The sequence below is a fragment of the Crocodylus siamensis genome, chromosome 1, assembly GCF_052110815.1.
Source record: "Crocodylus siamensis isolate JL-2025a chromosome 1, ASM5211081v1, whole genome shotgun sequence".
Lineage (NCBI taxonomy): Eukaryota > Metazoa > Chordata > Crocodylia > Crocodylidae > Crocodylus > Crocodylus siamensis.
Genome location: NC_143395.1, coordinates 184468629 through 184493958, shown reverse-complemented (window position 1 = coordinate 184493958; position 25330 = coordinate 184468629). Strand labels below are relative to the sequence as shown.

General features: G+C 37.5%; 2 long non-coding RNA genes across 3 annotated transcripts in view; one reads left to right on the top strand and one right to left on the bottom strand.

The window, feature by feature from the left end:
* LOC149873763 (uncharacterized) overlaps positions 1 to 4120 on the bottom strand; it is a 42225-nt gene extending 38105 nt beyond the window's left edge. Inside the window, exon 1 of the long non-coding RNA XR_016442885.1 lies at positions 3674 to 4120. This is a non-coding gene — a long non-coding RNA (uncharacterized LOC149873763). The remainder of the gene's footprint in view (positions 1 to 3673) is intronic.
* LOC149873762 (uncharacterized) lies at positions 274 to 16656 on the top strand. 2 transcript variants are annotated; one of them, XR_016442880.1, is made up of 3 exons: positions 274 to 368; positions 3241 to 3438; positions 14505 to 16656. It is a non-coding gene; the product is annotated as an uncharacterized LOC149873762 (long non-coding RNA). The 2 variants fall into 2 exon arrangements; XR_016442878.1 differs by lacking the exon at positions 274 to 368 and adding an exon at positions 1654 to 1672 and having other exon boundaries at positions 2955 to 3438.
* Positions 16657 to 25330: the final 8674 nt, after the last annotated feature.

The window sequence follows — 25330 nt, the reverse complement described above, 5'->3', positions numbered from 1 at the left end:
TGCAGTGGGGAAAGGTCAGAGGCAGCAGAGTGAAGTCCTATGTGTTTCTGCATTTCTTTGTGGAATAGGCAAGCTGTCAGTCAGTCCAGTTTGCCTTGCTCAAGCAAAACTGGCTGAATCAGCGTGTAAATGGGACAGGAGGATGTCAGAAAGTGTCTTCATTAACTGGGTGGTTTCTTTGGGCTTGTTGTGGCTCTTGCTGTATCTTCCTCTAGTCTCAGCATTAAAGGTTACTACTCATCTGGTGGGGAGGGAGGGAAGGGGGAAACCTTGTACAAGGCACACAAAGTGTCTCAATCCTGCTCAGTTCAGAGGCCTCCCAAAGAAAGGATGGTCTTAGGATAACTAGAGGCCACACAGACCGAAAGGTATGTAACAATCCATTTATCACTTTGCAAATATTAGTGCTGTTCGCATTTGCTGCAGCAATAATTCTTCCTGAAAATTGGTGAGGTGAGTAATAACAATGTTATTTATTCTAAGACCTTGGAACTGAGAAGCAATAACAGGGGGACAGTTCCCTTGAAAGCTTCTGAGGTCCTGGGAATGAAATGGCAAGGAAAAAGAAAACACGACTGAACAAGGTCTTGAAGAGAGAAAAGCGTGTTATAAAGCAATAGAAACCACTTATTAAATTTTGTTTCCTCAAAGGCAATAACATGCATTTTGTAATGATTTGTATATAAACAATGAAAAAAAAAGTGAGTGAACATTCCAGGTTCATTTTTAGTGGCAAATATTAAGAGGTGACTAGAGATTTCACCCCCATTCCCCAGCCTCCCTCCCAAAGAGGTTATTCTAAAGGTTTGTTGGCATTTAATTTTTGTTTCTAGGAAAGTGCCTGCTTCACCACAGAGTCTGTTTGTTCTCTTTTTCTTTTCTTTTATTTTTTTTTCCACATTGCTTATCTGAATATATAAGCCTGCCCTTTGCTCAGATTTATGGGTTGGGGCAGTGCTGTGTGTATTTACAGTCTCCTGACCTGAGGACCTGGAGCTGAACAAGAGAAGGAGGAAACCAGGGCCTGTTCCATAAACAGAGACAGATATGAGGGGGAGGTAGGAGGCATTGCTAGCACTTAACATTTTTAACTATTTGGCCAAGTGAAGGAATTAGTGATTAGATTAAAGAAAGAGAAAAATGAGAAACATGGCTAAAGATTTTGAAGTTGTGTATATCTACTTTGGATTCTGGGTGTTTTCAATATTGGATATCAAGAAAAGAAACTGCAAGTTTTAAAGAAGATTTTAAAAAAAGTTCTAGGGCAAAATGAAATAAGGTTTTAAACAAATTGCATAACACAAACGCATCTCCATCAGAACTCTGCTTTCTTTGGTTTAAACAGAAGAATCTTTTAAAAAACGAATTGCATTTAGAGGAGGTAGATGTCTATGTTTATGCAGCTACTAATTGCCTCAGAATAGGTTTTTAAAACATTACTTTATGATAAATATTTCTGAGTTTGTGTCTACCGCCTAGTTTATAGATAGAGATTCAGTTCAGATGGGACGTAGTACAAAGATCCCTGGGAGTTACTTGACATCTCTGACATTCAAAGCAACAAATGTGGCAAAAACCTCTGGAAAATAAATAAGTAAATGAAATGCAACATACATGGAGGTCACAACATAGCATAAGTATATCAAGATGATGAACAGCTTTGATGAAAATGGTAAACAAAACCACCTTCTCTTTCTGCAGTTTGTTTTACATTGCAATAAACCATTGACTCTATAACCTATCAGAACATGCTGAGATTTTATGCATCATTTCCAGCTAGTATTTGAACATTTGGTTTAAAGTAGTCATGAACTATAATTAATGGGATTTTTTTTTTCTGATAAAAATACACTTCATTGTATGTTGTTACCTGTCAGTCCAGAACTATGGAGATGGCACACTTTCATAGTAGGTTTTCTGTTTGGGGATTTTATTTATTTATTTTTTAATTTTAGAGGTTGAGGATTTTTTTCCTTCTGCTTTAATTCTAAATAAACTTTTGCCCCTAGTAGTGAGGCACGGAAATTAGTTCAGGCTTTGCTGTTTGATATAATTTCACTAGCCTGTATTACTAAAAAATCATTTGTAAGGGGCAAGTTGAAGTAATACCAAAACTGCAACTAGATTGTGATTGCAATACTACAAATTTGGGTAGAATGTTTATTTAGCCTTCAACTACATGAGTCAATACCATAGGTTAGACTATGGAAATGACATTGAAAATGTGGCATTATTATCATTAATAGAAAGTGAGAACTACAAACTTGGGAAACATAAGTAGATGACTAGTTGGTTAGTACAACATGAAGGCATATTGTATCATATATATGTAGATATAAAGAAATATAAGATCTTAGCCTGAAATAGGCTAAGAAGATAATCTAATGTTAAAGCAATATCTTAGCAGGGCATTATTCCTTATTGTTTCTTCCCTCCCCCCCCGCTTTTTTTAGAGTTAGAATAAAAATTTCTATTTTCTTGAATGAAGGCATTGCTGACAGTGGATTCAGTTGAGTAAAGAGCATCCATGAGAATTTGGGGGGGGAGGGGGGGGCTATTACACTGCTGAGAAAATGCTTTTCTTTATTGTTTCTGCTGAGCTCCATTTGCCAATCAAATAATTTTCTTTTCTAATATGGTACAGTTCATAGCAACAGCATTTTCGGATGTAACCATTTTGATCAGAGGCCTAACTCAGTCGGCCAGAAAAAAAAAAGGCACCACAAAGAACATTGAGATGAATGGCTCTATTTTATGAGCCATAAAAGTTTTATTCATCTTGACACTGAAACAGGTTTAGGCAGTGAGTTGACACGCCTTAAATAAATAAGTGGAATTAATTCCCTAGCTCTTGAAACAATAGAAGCATGCATGTAGCACTGAGAGCTAGCCCATTGTTTCCTGTTGCTGCTTGATATTGATATTATTTGTGTTTTTCTGTGTGGCTTCCTCAGGGGCCTGGTTGATCCACTTCAGATTCTTCCCCTGTTTTATTAGAGGTTGAAAAAGGTTCAAGACCTGGTTGTACCACTGCTCCCACCGACAGCTAAGGAACCAGTTTGGCGTCTGGTTTGTCTGTTGTTTTACTGCTGACCTTCAAATCAACTTTAACCCCTGACCCCTGGAGACATCTATCATGACAAGAGGCTGTTTAACACAAATGGTGCCCATTTATAGGGGAAGAGAGTCAGAAGATTTCCTTTTTATGAAGAATTTGGTTTTTCACCCCTCTTTTCTCAGTCACCACAGGTGAAATCCCTCCTAGCAGCTGGCTTATGAAATAATGTGAGGGGAGGCCTTAATGAGCTGAAAGCACCCTCAGCTGGAGATAAATATATGCAAATGAGATGCACAAACAAAGGAGCCTGGACAGAGAAATATCTGCAATTCCAGCAAAATGCTGCCTGCAGCTAGAAGATGAACAGCTTTGATAAAATGGTAACAAAAAGCACCTTTTTATCCTCCAGCTTGTTTTACATTGCAATAGACCATTGTTATTGTAACCCATCGGAGCATGCAGAGGTTTTCTGCACTGTTTCAAAAAAACTGTTTAAACATTTGTTTTTAAGGCATTCATGAGATATAATCAGTGTGTGCGTGTGTTTGTTTTGAGGTTTTCTCTCTCTCTCTCTCTCTTTTTTCCTTTAGATGTTTTTTGCAGTTATTATTTTACCTGTTGGTCGTTTCGTTGCATTAATGACAGGGTTTTTGTTGTACCGTTTCACATAGAGGTGAATGCTTCTTCCGAAAACCACATGTTCTTTAAAATGCTATCGAGAGGAGAATGTACAAGTTGACAAGTAGTAAGAATCAGCGTTGTGGGGGGAGTTAAAAAAAAGCAGACTCTTGAACATTCATGAAGCAGCACCCAAACAGTCAGCTTTAATGAAGGCAATCAAGTCTGTAAAGCTAATTCAAAGACAGACATCTAACATGCTGATTTTAATAAGCTTTTAAAAGGCAATCTCTAACTTTTAAAAGTCTCTCTTTTTAATTTAATTGTTTTTGGTTCATATAGTGCCAAAACAAACACAGCCACTAAAATATGTTTTCAATATGTATAAATGGTGTATCTAGACAATGTTTGAAATTAGTCTTGTATTTTTTATTTTATTTTGGATGGGGAGGGGGAAAAGAAATTACTTCAAATGAGGTTAAGAAATTCTCCAAGCATTATTAAGCCAAGTTATTTTTTTGTAAACTTAATTCGTTTGAGGTGTATAAATATTAATGTATATAGACTTGCCTACAGACAGCCTTTAAAAAAACTGACTCCTTCACCCACACCCAGGTTTACTAACATGTAGGTGAAGCAAACACATGGGCAAATATTACACCAGTGCTATTAAACTGCTAACCTTATCTTTATAATGGAGTTAAATAGATCATAAGAAAAGCAAGAATATTATTAAACTTAGACAATTTACTTCAGGCATTTATTCAAAGATCAAACCTGAACTTTTGTGTCTGGCAACAACAAAAAAAAGACATACCTAAAAAAAATTATTTAGTGTGTTATATGGTTATGGCACTTTTACATACTACAGTAGATGAATGTCAGATATCTCCACATCAAGCAGATTTCCTAATTTTTCATTGACATCCCTTGTTGCTTTTAGGGCCAGATTTAGGAGTCATAAGTTTAATTTACATGGTTATCCACTGGAATGGTTTTCTATATACTTTTTTATACGACCTTTAAAGCATCACCCAAAGTTCTCAGTTTGGTATTAGAGTCACATCAAGTTCAGAATTTGAAGAGTTAACAGAAACTTGGTTATAATATGAAGGTTTTTCCTCCAGCCCAGGTTTGAAGCCGCATAATTATGCTCAACTGCTGTTGTTTGGAAAGGGCAAACAGCATCTTAGGCACAGAACAATGAAATTACAGCTGAGATTTAGGTTAGCAAAAGCCGTCTTCTGCAGGCTTTTATGATTCATTATTTCCCATTAAATACAGTATTAGAAGTGTACACCAGATAGCTCATGGTTGCTGCTCTCAGAGCACATTATCTATATTACACAGGTCTGGGGAGCAGAATTAGAAAACTTTGGGGGAATGAGCAATATGTGTTTGCTGATAGAAGTACCATATGGCTCATCTTCCTCAATTGCTTTCATTGCGACTCTGATGCTGGAGAAATTAAAGTTTTATTTGATGTGGCACAGCTTAATGAACTGTCTTCTGTTAGGAAAATTGAATATGTTTCCTGTTATTTGAGCACAGAGCCCTCATGGTTTTGGCTGATGAGGGATGCATTATGTATTGTTTATTTAGCATTTTGAAAACAAAAGGATGATATCGGAGGTAAAATTGATTACTGCAGGATGTGTTATATAATCACATTTTTCTTTTTCTCTCTTTTTTTAAATTTACAGTCCTGCTTATTATTTTAATGACAAGATCATTCTAGATCTCTGGAAGGGTCTTTGATACCCACTACCTGGAATGTGTTTTATCTATAAGCAGCCTTATAATTCTTAAAGCTTGCAGTATAATATTTAGGAAGACAATGTATGTAAACTTGATTGGGGAACATCTATAGGGCTTTTTTGCAAGTTGTGAATGTTTCAACAGTGGGTTTATGTATGTTCTACCCGTGTTTTTAAAGGAATTGCTGTACCTTTTTGATAATTGGATGAGACAGCCACAAAGGAAAACTTAGACGTTGGTAATGCAAACTCCCACATTTTTAATTTTTAAATATGCAAGAGAGGTTTTTGACCAAACAGCCATATTATAAAGAAAATACTTAACTTCGGTAAGGTCAAAATAGAAGGGGAAAGAGAAGATATGTATGATATACCAGGTAATATATGACCTATGTTCTCTGCTGGCAGAACTCCATTCAGCAAGAACTTGGTCCCATGAAGTTAGTCTGAAAAGACAGTTAAAAATAATAGAAAGTATTCTTGTAACAAATTGCGTATCTGTTTTTAAAGAAAAGTGATTGAGGCACTAGTCTGCATTAATAGTGATAAATCAAACAACTTAAGGGACTATGCACACCAATTTTTTAAAGCTTATGGGGAGGGAGCTATATTTTAATTCTGCAAATGAAAATCTGAAACATTTCTGAAGGACTTCATTCCTCAGAAATTTAACTTTTAATCACTGTAAATATTTTTCCATTCCCTTTCACACTTCTGTTCCAATGACTCAAGAATACTGATCTTCAAAACCAGGAGGGAAATGAGGGGATTAAAAAAAACTGTACAAATGAACCAACTCTCTTTCCTGACACATACCCTTTTCTGACAAAAAGGTAATTTATCTTATGTGTCTTGTGATGTTTTGAGGATTCTGGCAACTGTGCCTGTTAAACAAACTCTTCTAGGAATCTAAATACAGTCCATTAAAAGAGAAATGTCCAGCATGTTTATAGCCATTGGAGCAAAGCTGCAGTCCTTACTCAGGCAAAATTCCCATTGACGTCAGAAGGAGCGTTGCTTATGCGAAGACTTCAAAATTTTACCCAAAGGGTTCTTTAAAAAAAAAAAAATCACTGGCATTTGTAGGAGGATATTGCTCTTCAAATGTCTTGGAGCAAAGTGGTTAAGCAAAGCCTGCACAAACACTGACTAAATATTTTCCATTCTGTATAGCTCTTCAAACAGCTCGCTGCAGTATTTTCATGTAATCTCAAAAAATAAATAAATTATAGTTTAGGAGAGAGAGAAAAAAGTACATTACACCCAATGCTGAAAACACAAAAAACTTCATTTTCAGACAGATATATTTCCTGGAAAAGTAAACGGTACATTTTTATGAAACGCTGTTCCATGACAGGAGTCTCCTTTGAGGAACACCATTATGCATTGTTATCAGCATGGCGTAATTTGACTGTTGACAAAGTATCTGTGGCAGTGAGAATGAAAGCAGTTAGAAGTGTGGCGGATTGTAATCAAGAAGATGCTTAGCTGTGCAACACTGCATCTTGAGCAGATTTGAATCAACATTGCCTTGAGGGGACACACACATACAAAAAAAGTCCATTAATTTTTAGTGGGAAAATTAGAGTGGCACTTGATGAAGTGAAATTTGACATGCGTTAATTGCTCTGCAGCTCTTCTAATTAGAGATTTTCAAATTCTTTTACTGCTGTCAGACTGATGGCACATTGTCTTGCTGGACAAATAGTAAAATTGCAAATTGGGCTGATCAAGAAGTTGTACTTAGGGATACTGGACTCTCCCCCATGCCCCTACCCCCCACTCCTCATTTTTTTTTTCTTTTTTGTTTGCTCGCATTTTCTGTTTCTGATTTTTGTGGAAGAATTCTAAGTGCTATGGCCAATACCACCTAATGCAGGAATGTTGAGGGAGAAGAAGGGTTTTATTATTCTCATCCCTAATAAATAAGAATAAATTCAGCTGAGCTTGCGAAAAACATGAACCCAAAAGCAAAAGGAACTTAAACTAGCATGATGGGTAGATGAAACTTTTTTTCTCTTACCTAAATGTATTAGCGTTTCAAACATGTTTCATTTATTGAAAAAAATAATGCAGCTAATTATTTTTACTATTTTGGTGTAGGCAGTGAGTTGCAGAGAATGGAAATAAGGTTCCCATTCACACTTTCAACTTGCCTGAAACACAAAATATCAAGACTGCATTTTACCCCTTTATATTAAAAAAAAAAGTCAGTAGAATGTTGTCCAAACACAAGTATTGTGCCAAATCTAAAATAATGATTTTTAACTCCTTTTTTCCTCAATTCCCTCCTCCCTTGCTTAGCCTTTGAACCTCCCTTAATTCATTAACATATTGAATTTTTTCAATTTTCCATTTTCTTGCAATAACAATATTAATGCCGGGGCCAAGGCTTGATTGGAGCTAAATTACTTGTTACCTGCTGGCATTTATTTATATGGCATTGAATTATAAAGCTTTGCTATTGTCATGCCTGGGGCGAATTGTTTATGACACCAGTAATAGGAGTAATTGTTATTGTTGAAATTACCTGTCAGCTACCCATAGCAGTGGCCCTTGTCCCACTGACAAATAGTGACAGGGGAGAGGGATCCTCCACGCGTCCTCCTGATGACTTCTCCTCTGATAATAAGGAGTGCAGGGCCTCTGATAATTTGCCTGTCACTGTTGAGTGCAGCTCAGAGAGAGTTGGCCAAATTGTTGTCATTCACTTTGACAAAGACAGCAAAATGCACTGGTGCAGGAGGAGGATTATCAAAATAAATGAAATCGCTTAAACATCCTTTGTTTGTTTGGGGGGTTTTCCCCCCCTCAAATTGCCTGGCTTTATGCAAGAGTAGTAAAATTGGAAGACATTTCATACCACCCTGGGTATCTATGTTCTTTACATGGGGGGGGGGAAAGTAATCTAAGGCTTAGGCAGTTTACTTTCTATTATTCTAACCTGTTTTAAAAATTATACCTGCAGTCGGTAGTTGCTCAACAGTTGCATTGACCTGAGCCAGGATAAAGAAAAAATGGCTGATTTGTCTTGACATTGTTCTTCTGTCTTGTCCTCACATTTCACTTGAGTGCAAAATGATTTTAAAAAGTCAGATGCTCAAAAAATAGACAATGTTCACATTAAATAGTAGAGCAGATACCTCTGCCTCTCTAGGTTAGCCATGGAGCTCTACACTTGTGTGCTATGGCATATTACAACAGAATCTGAATGACTTTACCTGTTTCCTTTAGAGAATGAACTTCAGTGTCTAATAAAATAAGTGAAATTTGTTTTCAACCAGACAGGATTAGTGATAACAAGGTTTCAGAGGAAATGAAGAGACAGCGATGTTTGTTGGAGTTTGTAGCTTTTAGAGAACAAAACATATGATTTGGATGCGCAGAGAGGAAGTCCATACCTGACAGTACCTTTCTGCCAATGAAATCCTGCCGTGACTGAGAAATGCAGGTTTTTTCACCTTTACAGCACAGTCATCAGATCAACCCAGGGAAGTGTTCATTTGTTAAAAACACTGTAAAAATGTTAAGAATATAGTTTCATGCTGAAACCTTCATGTCCTACCAAATACAAAAAATCATTAGCACTAGATCTTTCACATATCATTTTATAGCAGCAATAATTACTTCCTTATTGGACTTTACCAGTCAGGTAATGACCAGCTAGAGCATTAAGCACCTTCAGTTCTGCCCTAGGCCCTTCAGTCCTTTAGCTAGTCATTATCTGATCAGCAAAACCTCCAAACAAGTCACTATTGCATAATTTTATTGGCTGTAACAATGTGGTTTTGTCTACATAAATATCTGCAGATGATAGCATATTCTACATAGCTGAGTCATACATTTATTTACATTGATGCATGTTCTAATAAGAAGTCAGTTCGAATCACTGTTGAGGAATATTGTATGCATGGAATAAATCTGCTGAATTTGACTCAAATGTGAACATAACACAGACAAATAAAATGTTTCCTTCATAGCTATACTGTGAAAACAAATAATTTAGCAAAATTATCAGATACTTTGATCTTTCCATGAAGCAAGTGCAAACAATGTTTTAAAAGCAGACAACTAAATTTAGTAGGGCTTGAATAATTGATATGCTAGTGTGGCAGTAGATAAAAACTTATGTTTCTCATCATGCCAAACCATTTTTCCTCCAAATGAAGTTGCTTTGTTTGTGGTTAAATATTCTGAAGATGTCCACTTAACAAGTAGAAAATCGTGATGCCATTAAGAGGTTATCCTTAGTAATAAAAAGACTCAAACATGCCTAGGAATGTGATCTCTATTGCAGATAATTTTTAAGAATGTAACATGTCCCTGCTTTGTCTAGGGAGAGTCATGTAAGTGATCCCAAGAGAAAAAATAACACGCATTTTAAAATGAAGATATTTAAAATGTGTAACATATTTCAGTGTGTTACGTGAACCTTGCTGTTTATGTTTTTCCTATAAAGTTTAAATTAAGCCTCCTAGGAATGGGTATGTATCTCTTGCTTCTGGTTCCATCTGAAAACAAAATACATTTTTAAATGCATATTTTACAATATTCCAGTACAGTTTAACATGCAATAATAATTGTACTCTCTTGTTTCTCCCATCTTTAAATACAAGCTAATTTGAAATGTAAACTTTTAGCAAATAGCAGTTGCTTGTGTAGCTGAATTGCTCAAGTGACTGGCAGCAATTTATTTTTTTTTTATCTTCCATGTAACATTTTTAAATACCCATCAGTGTCAAAAGAAACTGCACAGATCACTGTTGCTGTTCTAAATAAGGCAGAGCAATGTTAAGAAAAATGTCAAAAAAAATCGCAATGGATTAAAATGACATTTCTGCACCATGTCAGTGTGGATAGCAAAGCTTAGTGTTTTGCATAATTTCAAAAGGTATTCTTCATAAAACATTCAACATATAAACAGGCTGAGGGGCTTTGTTTTAAACATGTAAGATTATAATTGATGTTAGGAACAATTAATAAATTGCCAGTTAATCCTGTGTTATTATTTAAGATGTATTTTGCAGTTACAGATTATAAAAGAAAACAAAAGAAACTGAGATACATTTTCACATCCACATGCAATCTAGAAATAAAAAAGCAGTTTCCAGTTGCCCTTTCTTTTGTTTTGTTTTTTAATTCACTTTTGCATGTGCTTTCTGAACAAACTGGATTAGCTGTATTTAAAACAAGAGATAAGGAACAGATTTTTATTACTTTAAAACATTCTTCAAGGTTTACACAGTACTGTAAATACATTTATGCTTGGAACTATGTTTTCCTTTTTATTGGCACTGCACTGTAGAAGTAAAATAACCATGTAGTAACACAATTAAGGAATGAGTAGTTAATGGAGAAAATATTAAGACAGACAGCATTTACCATTTTTTTTCTGGTCACATCTTGGGATTGCTGACTGTGAATCTGATGTTAGTTTTGCAGAAAAATCGGAAATTATGATAAAACTACTTATTTTAAATGAAAGATCCGTTCTTGCACTGCACTGAAAAAACATAATGAATATAGATAAGTAAAAAATAATGGGATTATTGTGATGATAGGATCAAGGATGATATCAGTTGAATTTGAGTGTGCACTTTTTCAAAAACAGGTACCAAAAAAAAGAATTTAGACAAATTTGCCTCTTAACCTTTAAAGATTTCCTGCCTATTCCTGTATGTCCTTTATTGCATTAATTTTTTATTTAAATTACACCATTAACTGGATATGAATTTATCAAGAATACATATATTGATTTATAAAACAGTATCATTAATTATTATAATAGCTAGATGTAGCTGATATTACAAAGCCATTTAAAGGTTTTTAATATAACTTGGACATACATAGATAGATAGACATTACATACAAGACTACAATTTAAACTGGCTACCAGCAGTTAATGAAATCCTTGATTTATATTCTAGTTTAGAGATTGATTATATTGTTGCTTTGTAAAACTATTTATATTATGTCATTTTTCAAAAGATGTCTCAATAAAAAAGCAAAATAAAAAAAGCATTCTATTTTCAAAGCAGATTTTGTTTTCTATATTTTAAATGCTGCTGATAATAATTTATTATGAGTTGTGAGACTTGTCATTTCCATAGTAGAGTTGGTTTTCTTGATGGCAGCTTTGTTGCAAATGCACAATTTCACATACTCATCCACTTGAAAAAAAAGGTTCTCTTTTCAATAACATTGTGTTTATTTCATAAAACATAAAATCAACAAAATGTCTTTCTGGCAGAGACTTCTCAGGCATATTTTTTAAGGTGTGGAAAAATGGGACTTACCCTAATGCTGCAAAGCAGGCAGTCACGGAGAACATTTTGATTTAAAATGCAATCTGAAGAGAAGAAGAGAAAAATAAGGAATGATATTAACAAACAACAGAATAACACTCTCCAGTTACTTCTAACATGTTAATCGATTAATTAATACATTGAAAGTTTAAATCTTTCACATTGTTCTTGAGGGGCTATGTCTCTTGACTCTTTATTTATATCACTTATTCTTGTCTGGCAACATATGTTACCGATTTATTGTAGTATTTTTACTGTTAGCCAGACAAATGTAAGGGCTAGCTGAGAAAGGTAGTTTCATCTGATGAGTTTAACAATTGCAGGGCATCCTTTAAGGTTAGCCAATAGGCTCTTTTGAAGCTATAATACTATTAACCATTTTGATGCTGAAATATTTTTATTGTTGAAGTTTGGTCTTTCCTATTATGGAGCTCTGTGTTTTAAATATATATACAAGATAAAAATACAAAATATTGTTTGGGAAGAAAAATGCATGCCAAATACTTTTTTCCTTATGTGTCTTAAACCATCTTGTAACATTTTCATATGATTAGACATTAATTTTTCTCAGTACAAAGTACGACTTGGACCAGTGGGAAACATATTTTAGTGAGCAGTCATCAACTAATTCCTTACTGCATTACAAATGCAAACAAATATTCATTTCAGTTTAAGCATTCAAGTTTCTCTGATATAATTACTAACAGCCCCAAACAGTCCTGAAGCTTTTTTCCTTCCAAGAATGTAACTTATAAAATGAAAATTATTTTTTTTACTAGATGCCCCAGTAACTAACATGATATTAAGCATTAATGGTCAACTAGATTTTGTATTTTTCAAGAATATGTAATGATTAAAGGGCTTGTTCTGAAATAAAAGGTTGACTTTCCAGCTTTGTTTCTGATCCATTTTGTACTGCAAGTAACACTAGCAGCCTTGCTTCTATACCAGAAAACTTATGTGCTGTCACTTCAAACATGTTCATTTACTTGTCATGAGTCTCATTCTTTAATAAATATATTCTCAGGCTCTTGAAGCTGTTTTAATGTTGAAGCTCATCGTTAACTTCTGGAAGCCAACTGGTTCCAAGTTCCTACCATTTGTGTGGGAATATTTAGTAATATAACACCCAATCCCTGGCCACAAGAGAGTAACTGAGCCCATTATACCTACCTATGAATTCTAGCTCATGTGAGAGAACCACGTCTGGGTGTTTGGAGACACTTGTAACACCAAGGACCAAAGGGATGCATTAAAGACAGATTTGTAACCCTCACTCTGGATTTCCTTGCTCTTGGTGGTTAACTCAGATCCTTGGTATTAGTGGGAACTACTATAGATTTATACTTTAATTTTCTTGCATTTTTATATTCAGGAAAGCACATGCTCAGAGTACTGGGTATATGCTCCGCATATAGTACCAGGATTAATATTAATTTAAATATACTTTGTAAATAAAGGACCAAATGCTTTTAAAAAGGATTTTTGACATCATGGATCAGGACAATTTTTCCAATGGCATTTATGGACCCTTTACAAAATATCACATAATTCATAGGGAAGCTGTTTTATTTGACTGGGATGAGGACAGGGGAATGGAAAGCCATAGCTAATTTCCCAATAATAGCTCAGCTGTTATTTTTAATTATGAAAATGGCCAAATGTTTCTATTTATAGATTCAAGCTATGTGGAAAACTAAAATATGCAAAAGGTTTAAGTTAGCAATGCAAAGCTTGTGTCTGAATTTTTTTTTTCCCCCTTTAAAATCATCAATATTTTAGATTTTTTTCAAAATTTTATTTGCATCCAGCTGACCTTATGCAATGACTTCCATCTTCAGGTGAATCCTGGACTGTTAATTTAATCTCCTGAAAATCCACTGCTAGCCCTGGGGACATTGAGAACTAGTACCACGAGTACTAGTTAATTAAGGGACCTGAAACCAATTTTCCCCACCCCCAACCCAGTGTTATTTAGGCAGGTGTCATTAATGTCCTGGATAGATATCAAAGACTGTGTTCCATTTAGGCTACTAAAACCTTGTGTTTATTGCTACCATTTAATTCTATGTTTAAGCGAGTTTCCGGCAACCTTCTGGTTATGCTAGAAACCTCCCTAGCACTTTTGTTATGGCTGTTGTACTTTTTTTGGGTGGGAGAGGGAGGGAGAAGGGGGAGAGGGTTAGGTCTCTCAATCACTCTATTTCTGTTTTGTCCATCACCTTGGTTTCTTTCCCCTGTTTTTGACCTGCACTTTTTCTGGATCAGACACTGGCAGGTTGAGAGGTAATAAGAACCAGATGGACATAGTGCAGAAATTGCCCAAATGGGTACGAGAATGTGGGGAGCTGTCAGGCATGGAGAGAAGCTGGAATTTTTCAGCAATAAAATGGGATTTATCGCCACTCTACCACAGTCATTGCCGACAACCGTTTACCTTGACAGAAACCCCATTCCAATAGGCCACTCCAATGCAGATTTTTTTTTCCAAAGAGTGATGATTGGTATTTGTTCTAAGGCTCAAATGGCCTGCACTAAAGGTGAAGCATTAGGCCAAAGTCCTGTATTCCCTACTGAGGCAAATGAACCTGCTAAAATAAGTTCCTTCCACAATAGCTGTGTAATTGAAACCAGAAAGTGAGAGAATTTGATAAATTGCTTGACCCTGAAGGAATGTTAAGGTCATAAATTTTCATTGCATGTTTTTGCCTCTTTTTTTTTTTAATTTATTTTCATATATTGATTATATTTTGTATTTTTTTTCAGAATTTCAGCAAGCCTAAGCCACTACCTGTTGGGGACGGATGATAAAGCAACAATTAAATGGTTTAGAGAATTCTAACCAACATCCTTCCAGGATGGATCAAGGACACAAAGTATTAATGAATGGCAGTTTGCATGCATTGTATTTTAGGAACACACCGCATAAACTACTTACAACTTGAAATGGGGATGCAATCCCAGATTATATTTTTTAAAAATCATATGGTACTGCAAGAATTAAAAAGTGTAAAAAAAAAAAAAAAAAAGAAAGCCTGAAAATAATTTACAAACATCAACCACTCATTGCCACTCTTACCTTTTTGCTTCTATTGCCTTGTCTTTTGTTGACCTTAAACCAACGGCATTAATCCTGAAAAATGATTATTGGCTTTATTAAATTAAATGTGCAGATTTTTAAAAATATTTTTTAAACAAAAGCATCTTACTATTAAAACATACATCTCAATAAAAGAAAAGTAAAATATCAACAAGGCACACTTCTCTGTGCCTACCACTACAAACACAAGCTAAAATAACAGACTGAGCCAGTGATTTTTATACCACAGTAGCAAAATTTCTCAGCACTGTAGTAGTTTTATTTTCACAACTGAATGAATTGTGCTATATTATAGTAACTGGGCTTTATAATCTTGCTGCTTTTTCCTGGCTTGACTATAACATTTCAGTAGCTATAATCACACTGTAGCACTTCGATAAAGCACTACACTTTACATAGCCATACATACTTAACCCAACATGCAGCAAGTTAAATAATCATTAGCACAGTAACCCATTGCTATCAAAAACTTATTGGTCCTCTAAATTTTAAATTAATGGCCTGTCTTCCTAGCTGTGTGCGTCTGGTTTTGAACTGCTTCAGTATGAAGTCATGGATATATTATCAGTACACGTTAGACAATTTTTATTATTGGCATTTCAAGATTAAAAAGCCACAAAAGCAAATGGTTATTGCTGAATTGTTCTATCCCTAGACCTCCGAGTCTAAAACAAACCAGTCTGAGTGCTAATTATCAGCCGATATTTGACAAACCAACTATAGTGTTCATGCCATAAGCATAGAGTCCGGTTATAATGCCTAAAAAAAAAATTCCACAAAGCTAAGCAAATGGGTGAAAAAAGTTAAAGACGTATAAAATCTCAGCTAAAGGAGGCTGAATAATACACCCAACTTTTCTGAGAATTTAGGATGAATTTCCCCTTTCCTCTTAAAAAGACCCTTAAACTTTTTTTTCCACAAAATTCACTATTTTTTATAATGGAATAATTTTTGGTAAGTTGAAAATAGTTATATATACAGCAAATGAAGTTAGCATCAGTCCTATTCCAATTAGAGATGAAAGAAGAAAACACTTGGAATGTAACCTAAAGATGCAAAATAAAATGACACATTACTGTGAGAATTGTAATATGTTACTATGTAAATATTTTACTAAAAGTTCTCAAACTACATGCCTGTCTTCCACTTTATAAATGAGAGGATATTGTAAGGTGCAAGTGATGCAGCTTAGATGTATATTTCTGACTGAGATTTTTCATGATTAAAATGTTTCTTCCTGCCTCCACTCAGGATTTTTGTTGCAGAGCTGCTTCAGACCAAAAAAGTATAAATCTCATAAGTATAAATAAAATATGAATAGAAAATGGCTTCCATCACTAATATTTTTGCAAACTAATGTTCAGCTGATGCAACTCAATTTTATTTTGCATCACATTAGTGTCATAATGGTAATGACTGGCCTTTATTCACTAACAGTTTGAGTCAGCACTTTGAGACATTTTTCAAATTAGGTCATACTGCAAATTTGTGGCTGATACAAAGGTTGATTAAGAGAGCTTCACAATTTTAAAGTGATGTTGTGTGAGGAGAATTAAGTCTTGTGCGATAGTTCCAGGAAATGTGAGCAACCATAACTAAGCAGCAATAATGTATGGGCCATAGGGGGAGAACATATTTCCACAGAGTGCTTGAAGTAATACTCATTTACAATTTAACAAAGTCCTCTTCCTGTTATGGAAGAATTGTATTATGGGTCTTGAAAACAAGCAATGAATTACAATAAGGACATAGAAAGATGTTCACTGCTCTTGTTTCACTGAAAGTCAGTTCTCCTCTTCATGTTCCTTTGATCTTGTCAATAAAGACCTTTTTTATTCCAAGAGAATTGTCTCCTGTCTTTCTGAAGTTAAAATGATCCCATGTCACATCTAGACCATTTACCCATAATGTAACAATTCCGAGGTGAGGCTAAATTGCTATGTAAGCTAATGCTGAAAAATTATTAAGCAGGTTTTCAAAAAGTGACCTGCACCGGTCACTGGGGTCTAATTTTCAAAAACAGTTCAACTCTTATTTAGGGCAGAGGCTGAATAAAGTGTCTGATTATCCAGAGAGCTCAGCACCTAACAGCTTCAGTTGTTCTCAGCGTTTTAGTCCAAAGAAAGTAAGGAAGTAAGTTTTTCACTGTGAGCTGTTGGGTGCTGAGTACTTTTGCGTATCCGGCCACTTCAATTTGATGCCTGAGGAGGAACTGAGCTCTTGTGAATTCTGTTTCATGGGATGCTGCCATTGTTGAGAGGCCAGAATTAAACCCAACATCCTGTGGCATTCATCATTTTATTTTTCTAATCCCTTTGCTGTGAATTAACAACTGGTGAGAAGCAGGCTCTTTCAGTTGGACATTGTTTGGTTTTAACTTTTTGGACCACTTAACAAAACAAGAAGAGCTATCATTAACATGGAGTGTGCTGCACACATTGTGCTCAAGGGTAGGAAGGAAACTATGGGAAAGGCTCTCATTCCAGTTGCACGGGAACAAACTCAAAGCCACGACACTGGGATGAGGGTTTACTCAGGTAAACTGAGGCTGGAATCCCGTAAGCAAATTTTCTATGCTTATATCTATGATGGTGATTTCAAGATTGAACCAAATTGAAATGAAAGGAAAGTGATTTTAAAAATCCAATCTGAAAGAACAATCCCCTGCTTTAGGCCTATCTTTGAAGATTAGAGAGCTGTTTGACATCCTCCTTTATATTTTCCTTAGTTTCTTTAAACCAGTGTCCCTGGACTTACATTTCTGATGTGGGCAGCTGACTTTATTTCACGTTTTTGATGTGATCACCCACAGCCCCTTTCCGTTCTCCATATGTTTCTGGATTCAGTCACTTTACCCACAGACCTCTCTGACAGTACAACACCTCAAATCCCTCCAAGTGGCAAAGTCTATTTTATTCCCAGTCACTTTCAATTTGCCTTTGGGGTTTCTCTAAAGGTTTTAGCGAATGTGATTTCTAAGGACCAAAACTAAAGGAGGGGGAAAGTGGCAAGCAGGCCACAAATAAGGAGGTATCTATCATAAGCCACAAAAAGGAGTTCCTGTAACTGGTATTTTTGAAAAGTGCCCAACTAAGGACCTACATCTCTAATAGCTGTAATTGTCCATGTTTAAATGTATGTTTATGCTTCTGTCAGTATAAGCTTTTCTTCAGAGTAAAGGATAAAAGTCTATTAAATCTTTAAGCAAGCTCTAAACCAAAAAAAGGAGGGGAGAAGGATTTATTTGGCCTTTATCACAACAAATCTAGCTTTGGGCCTGAGCCTAGAGAACTTGTTTAATCTCCCTCAGACTCCAGTAGGTGTGTGCAAAGGTAAATGCTGTTGATCAGCCATATTGCCAAGCCCAAGCATTCAAAACCCATGAATCAGCCATCAAGAAATTAAATCATGCCTGAGTGGCTTAACACAATCAGGAGAAGTTTCTAAACTAATAAATAAGTAAATATAGCTCCTAAGCCTAAGGGTGAAATTATAGCATGCTTTCAAACTCTTTTGTAATGCCAGAAGGGAAAGGAAGGGAAAGGCAGGCGACTGAAATTCTCACAAACACTTCAGTCCAGGAACTGTAGCTAAAAGGAAAATGGTAAATTTCACAAGACTTGGCAACTGTGCGTCTTGCCCACAGTGTCTTGTTACTTCTTATTGTAAATTGCTATGTCACTGCTAGCTCTTAAATGAGGTCTACCGGCATTTCTATCCATGAGTGTGGAAATCACACTTGTACACAGCACCAGGACCATCTACGCACTTCTCAAATTTGGCCCCGAGTGAACAATTCACAGAGAAGAGCTTTCCCTACCTAACATAGCCATTTTTTTTCCTGTTTGTAGAACATCTATGAACATAAAACTATTTTTGTCATTTTAAAAGTTGATCGGAAGACATTTCTGCCAACTTTCAATGTTATGGCTCATTTGTGACTAGCTCTCTGACTGTTTGCTAGGGATGGCATTCATCTCTAGGCCAAAGGTTCACATAAGACTCAAAACAGTGCTAATGTAGGACTTAAAAATCTACTCAGGACACTCACACTTTATTTCTAGAGAGGGTAAAGTTCACCTAGCTGTGCAGTCCAACTTTCCAGTGACTTAAATGGGAATTGGACTGGACCTTGCTTGAACTATTAGTCATTGGTCAAATAAGTCATATGGTATGGTTTCTGTTCCCTCACAGCCTAAATGGTGCCAATGTAACCCACTGTCCTCCATGTTAGGTGTCCCAATCTAGCCACTGACTCCAAGAAGACAGAAGTCTATTGCAGCTATCAACTGTTTGACTCATGCTTTTAGTACTAGGGGTCCCAAGTTCATGCCCCATGGGGGTAGTCATTACACAAGCACTTCCAGTGAGAATACCTGAATAAGCACATTTTAAATTCCGCGTCTGCAAATAATCAAACATTAGATTTTGTGTTGGTAAAACTTACATGGATGTTCATGGAAAGGGAACACAACAGGGGCCCAAGTAGGCTCATTCTGATTTTAGTTTGTATCTAAGTGTACAAATGTTTTATGGAAACATGTTTGCAGCATTCTCCCGGTTCTAATTATTTCTCCACTAGCTAGCTAGCTAAACACATACATACATACATACACACAGATATTTCTATCTAACTATGTTAAGAAACAGGTACCCAAATCTGATGAATAAGCATATGTTGTTCTGTAGGAATCATTCCTTAATATGCTTTGCTAGCTCTACCCTGCCTACCAAAATGTTTTAAAAAAAAAAATCTTAAAGACCAAAGCAAAAAGCGCTCTTTCTTTGCTGCAGACTAAATTCATTTAATATTTAAGAAAAAAAGATTTTGGGCCAGAGTCAGGCCTCTGAAGTCTCTGTCATGTAAAAGGAGGAGAGAATCCAAATTCTTTCAAATTCCAAATGGACTTTGCAAGGTTGGCAGTTGGAAAAAGTGGCTAAACCAAGCCAACTTGATGCAAAAGTCATTGAGATTAAATTAACATGGATCTTCACTGCAACTTTCTCCCAGATTTAAGAGCAGAATTGTACCTTGGGCAAAATTCATACCTGCACAAGGCCTGTTGAGCTCAAGTAGGATTTAGTATAATACAGAGGTACAGGCACTCTCTCCATTGGAGTAAATTCCTTTAATGTCTACATTTATTTCATTTATAATCACAGAAATGTCAGGCCTGCTGTCAGGCAAGTGATAGAGAATAAATCTGGTTTATTTTGACAGATGCTTACTAGGGGCTAGATTGTTCCCAACCTCTTCCCTAAGTGTGTAAAATTGAGGGAAGAGGAGCCTGTCACAAGTGCAAGCCACTTACTTTTTGAGCAAAAGTGGTATTGCCTATTGACAGCAGTGATGAAACTATGTGCTTTTAAAGGATATGAGCCATCAGTGCACCATATTTGTGTGCCAGGCAGGATGCACATGACAGCTCTGATAGAATTGCAGTAGACACATTTCCTTGTGCCCTGCCTGAGATACAACATCTCCCCAAGGTCCCACAGAAACTAAATGAGTCCAGCCAGCCTACATGGGCCAGTGCTCACTGAGACCGACCAGGCCTGGAACATCACGATGCCTGGAGCATCTTTTCAACCCCTGTGATGTCTTGCCTGGAAATTAGCTTAAACCACACATAAAATGGGTGATAGAATTTTTATTTAGCTAAGTGACTGGGGGTGGCCAGCTCAGTTGACTAGATGAAAGGAACATCTAGTTAGCTAAATTTATTAATATGCACTTTTTTCAGAACAGATACAGCTACATTATGGAGGTGAAACATGACTTTTGATGATCAAGCATGCAGTGATTAAATAAGGTTAATCCTCATTTTATATGCTAATAGGATATTTATAATCTCAACTGCATATCCAATTTAGCTATTTTATTCTCTGTTGTTAAGAAAGTACTTCTTATTAGTGAAAGAGAATACCCCTATGTTCTCTGCAGATGCTGCTTTAATTGGGCTCAAATGCATTGTGTGTAATTAGTCCACTTCTTTAATATTTCATCCATAATTACACCATGAACAATGTGCTTAAATTTCATAAAGGCTGCCAGTTTAATTTTTTAAAAGAAATAATTAATTAGTGACCTTTCACATGTCCCAAATGGTTTTGATTTAAATCTAACCCCATCCATAAGTAACCACGAAGGCCCACATTTTCAAAATGGGGCCATAACCAGTTTCACACACACACTTGATTCCCAGCAGAGCTAAGCACCTGGAACAACTCTTCTCTTCAGCTGAAGTTGACAGTGCACACTGTCTCTGAAATCTCAGATCTAATGTGTCTTAACCTGGGTACCAAATACAGCGAGCAAAAAAATCAGTGACTCCCTTTAAAAAATGTGGAATATAGTGGATGATGAAAATTTGGTACTTAATTCCAGCTCCGTATCATCTACTTAATGAATCATTTCTAGTGTTGCACTCATTTGAAAGAGGGAAATGAATTGCCCTGTGGTACAGTATTCCTACATCATATAGTTTTACTACAGTCAATGCTTATTTGCAGTGACAGCAGGTAAGAGCAACACCTTCTGACCAGCATTTCTCCTACCATGTATTCAGACATTCCCTAATAATACCGACAGTGACATAGCACCAGTGCACTGACAGGTTTTTACCAAAAGACATCAACTATACCAGCATTGCTTCCTTTCTCATATCCTTGTGACAAGGTATTTAGCAGCATTCACAAATTCGTTTGAATTTGACATGGCCGCACCATGAGCACTTCTGCTATGACCTTGACCTCTCGAGCTCTAGGCTTTCAGCTGCCTACCCCAGTGTCCATGCCACTGGAGTGGGGTTGTACCAGTATTACAAATGCTGAGTGTGTTACAGTAGAAAAATTGACCATGCTCCTACCAACCTAAAGGACTTCCTGAAAAGTGACTTTGTGCAAAGCATCACTGTAGGGAATATCTGTTTTGTGACTATATCCAGAGTGAATTTGCTCCGTTTCACAAGTTCTAACTGCACACTCAGCCTGGCATCTGAAAATCAAGCTGGGTTCTTTCAGAATATCGTATCATAACCCATAGCAAAGTCTGCAGGAGAAATGCTTCCCTCAGTAACACCTGTGTTAACTCCACTATCCACAAATTATGCCCCCAGTTACACCTGTGCAAACCTATTTCCTGCAGTGGCATTTCAAAGGGGTAATAGAGGATACTATATGATGACAATGCTGTTATACAGCTGGCCCTGAAACTAGAATTTAGTTAATCATTCTGCTGATGTTGTGTGAGCCAAAAACAAAAAATCCATTTCATTCTCCAAGAGCTGTGTTGGTTCAGCAAGGCTGAAATAAAATAATAAATAGTAAAAGCTCAGGGCCAGATCTTCAGCAGAAGTAAATTGAGCTACACTGATTTACACTTGCTAAGTACCCAGACCTTGCTGCTTCACTTGGATAAGCTGATAGGACTCAGCACATATAAAAGGAGCAGACTTGCCGAGCAAGAAGGGTCTGTTTTTACACACGGTCACGTTTCAGATCAGAGCTGTGCTGTACAGATGTGTAATTGTTTGGCACAGCAAGTCTTCTTTCTGAGTGCTTTGTTACTTTCTGGGAAATACTTTTGGGCTGTTATCTCATGCCATCCATCTCTGTGAATGAAGAAGATAAAAACCCAGTGAGTTCCCATGAGCAGGGACAGATGGAGAGAGCTCTACCTCTCCCCTCCTTTACCTCCTTTTATACAGAAATGCATATAACATCCACCTTCTCTCATCCTCCCTGCCCTCTATAAGATGTTAGAAGCTAAGGTACAGCAGTATCCCCCAAAATTTGCTGACCTTTCAGCTTTGTGAGCTTCCTCAACAGCAGGAGGGGTAGATCCAGGGCAGAGGGTGTTACAGTCTTGTCTCTCTATGATTCTTGCCCTACTCAAAAGTTATAATAAACTGCCTGTCAGGGACAACCACATATCTATACAGGTGGAGCAGCAGATGAATGACTGCATGGCTCGTTATTCTCAACTTTATTCTTGCTAATCTCTTTACTTCATAGGTGCTAACAACCCTTAATCTTCCACTAATCACCAATCAACAATATCTACTACAGTTATCTGTTATCTAGTCCTGATAACGTTTCTCTCTTTACCTCCCCGAGCATGTCCAATGAAGGTGTGCCACTACCTAGGAACCTGTACAGGGTGGCTTTATTCCTATTAAATTCAAACCTATAACAAATGAGAGACAAGGATGGGTAAAGGCAAGCAGAGCTATGTAGTGCAGTACAATGGTTAGAGGGAGTTGCAAAAGTGAAGTAAAGACGTACTGGAGTGATCCTTTCCTGGGTTCCTCATTGCAAGAGATGATGGAGGCTGTCAGATGTTGAACCACTGCAGCATAAAGCCAGGCATGAGTGGACCCAGAGGGTAGAGGTGCTTCAGGTGAATGAAATGAGTCTTCCCTGGTCCCCACCTGTTTATTCTGCACATCAAGGGTGAAGGGCAGTGGAGGCCATCTATGGGGCATGCTGTGGGAAGGGGGATAGATATAGCCATACCCCCAAATGCCTCGTGTTTGGGAAAACTGTTTGAGAGGTATTCTGAGGGGAAGAGCTATGAGGGTTCATGGGCACCAAGGGACTTTTGAGGAGATGGGCCTGTGGGGTAGAGAGGTATGGGTGAGGCAGGGCTGGGGCAATATGGTGGTGGTGGGGCTTGAGGAGATGGGTGGTGGGGCCCATGGGGGTGAGATGGGGTATAAGGAGTTGGAAGCATAAGGGATTGTGGATGAGGGGAGCCCAGGGTTGTGAGGGGCTACAATGAGGTTTGGCCGCTCAGAGGGGCAGGGGAGGGCTCAATAGGGTGTGAGAAGGGTGTGAGTCATAATAGGGATGAGTCTGTGCAAGGTAAATATAGGTTAATAGGAGCAATGAGGGGGAAGAATTGATCTCAGTGGGATGTGATGGGGATTCTGGAGTCTGCTGGGGTTTTTATTAGGGCTGAGCATGGGGGATGTGTGGAATAGCAGGGGGAGCCAGCAGGTATTTGAGGTGGCAGGGGCAGTGTATAAAGGGCAGTGAGGGGCTAGGCTGGGAGGTAACAGCTGTAATCCCCCAGCCCCAGGTGCCCGCCCCACCCTGGACCTGGTAGTTGGCCCCTTCCCTCCCCGCCAACTTATAGTTATAGTTTCATAGATTCATAAATGTTAGGGGCTGGGGTATTTGTTTTTGTTTGGATCTTAAACACAAGAATATAGTCCCGGGATCATAACATATTAGTAAAGCTTCTTGTTTCTTTTTTAACTAGGGAAAAGGTGTTGTGTTATGTGATGATGCATCACACCACTCACAACCCCCTTTTCAAAATCCAAGAACTGCCCATGAGAAGCAGTCACTGGTTGATTTTTGTAGAGGTTCAGCAACAGCTTATAAGGAACCACCCTGCCAGGCAGCAGTGTGCCCCGAGGGCAGCCCTCTTGATGGGGAGGGGTGTGCCCTACTAGGAGGTCCACTGCCTCAGAGGAGAATTGTCCTCCAACTTTTGGTGGTCCCTTGGCAAATGACAGGCTGAGGCAATATCTACACCCTATCATAAGAAAGAAGCCACTATGAGAAGTCCAGGAAACCTTACTCCTCCAGAAGGATCTCAGGACATGTGGAGTTAGCACCCTGAAGATGTCCTTGGGCCTCCATGCTTTCTAAATCCCCAGCCATTCACTAAGTTGAGGGTGCTGGACCCCCTGCTACCATCATGAGGTGAAACAACCCCAAGGATGAACTGGAAGGAAGTGTATATCTACACTGCCATGATAGTGCAATGAAGAGTTATTGGAGCTATCTGTAAATTAACTAAGTTGCGTACCAGTAGCAGTCAAGCAATGGGATTGCACAGGCTAATTTACCTGGTTTCTAACTTAGAGTCATTAATCTTCCCCCCAAGTTCTTCCCTTGAATGGAAACAAAACACACATTTTTTTAAGTGAGTGTGTTGAGGAGGGCAGGGAAGGGGAAGGTTTGTTTTGGGTGTCTTCTTGTCTCCAGAATTCCATCTCCATCTCCATCTTCATCTTCCCTACTTTGTTAGCCTAACCATGATCTTGCTTATCTCCTGTGCCCCAGATGTCCATGATCCTAATAGTAGGTGAAAGGACTCCTTTTATCTTCAATCCCCATGACAGCCTTAGGAATACTAAGCAGCCCAGATTGAGGTGGAGGGTAGCAAATGATCACCCAAACCTCCAAGCAAGAAGGAATTCTTTCCTAGAATTCTTCCGATGTTGGAAGAAGGGCTCTGTATATAAGGCCGTGATCTGGTGTGGATAGGGTTGCCACCTTTTACACCAGGGGTATGGTGTATATACCTGGGCTAGAGGTGATGTTGCCCAAACCTAGGAGGGCTGAAGCACATTATTACTGGGGAATTTATTTATTGGCTGAACCAAATTATTACTGGAGAATTTAAAGCACTGTGCAATGTGCAGTGCACCACATTTTTTGCCATAGTTTTGAGAGGAAAAGAGGGCGAGAAAGAGAG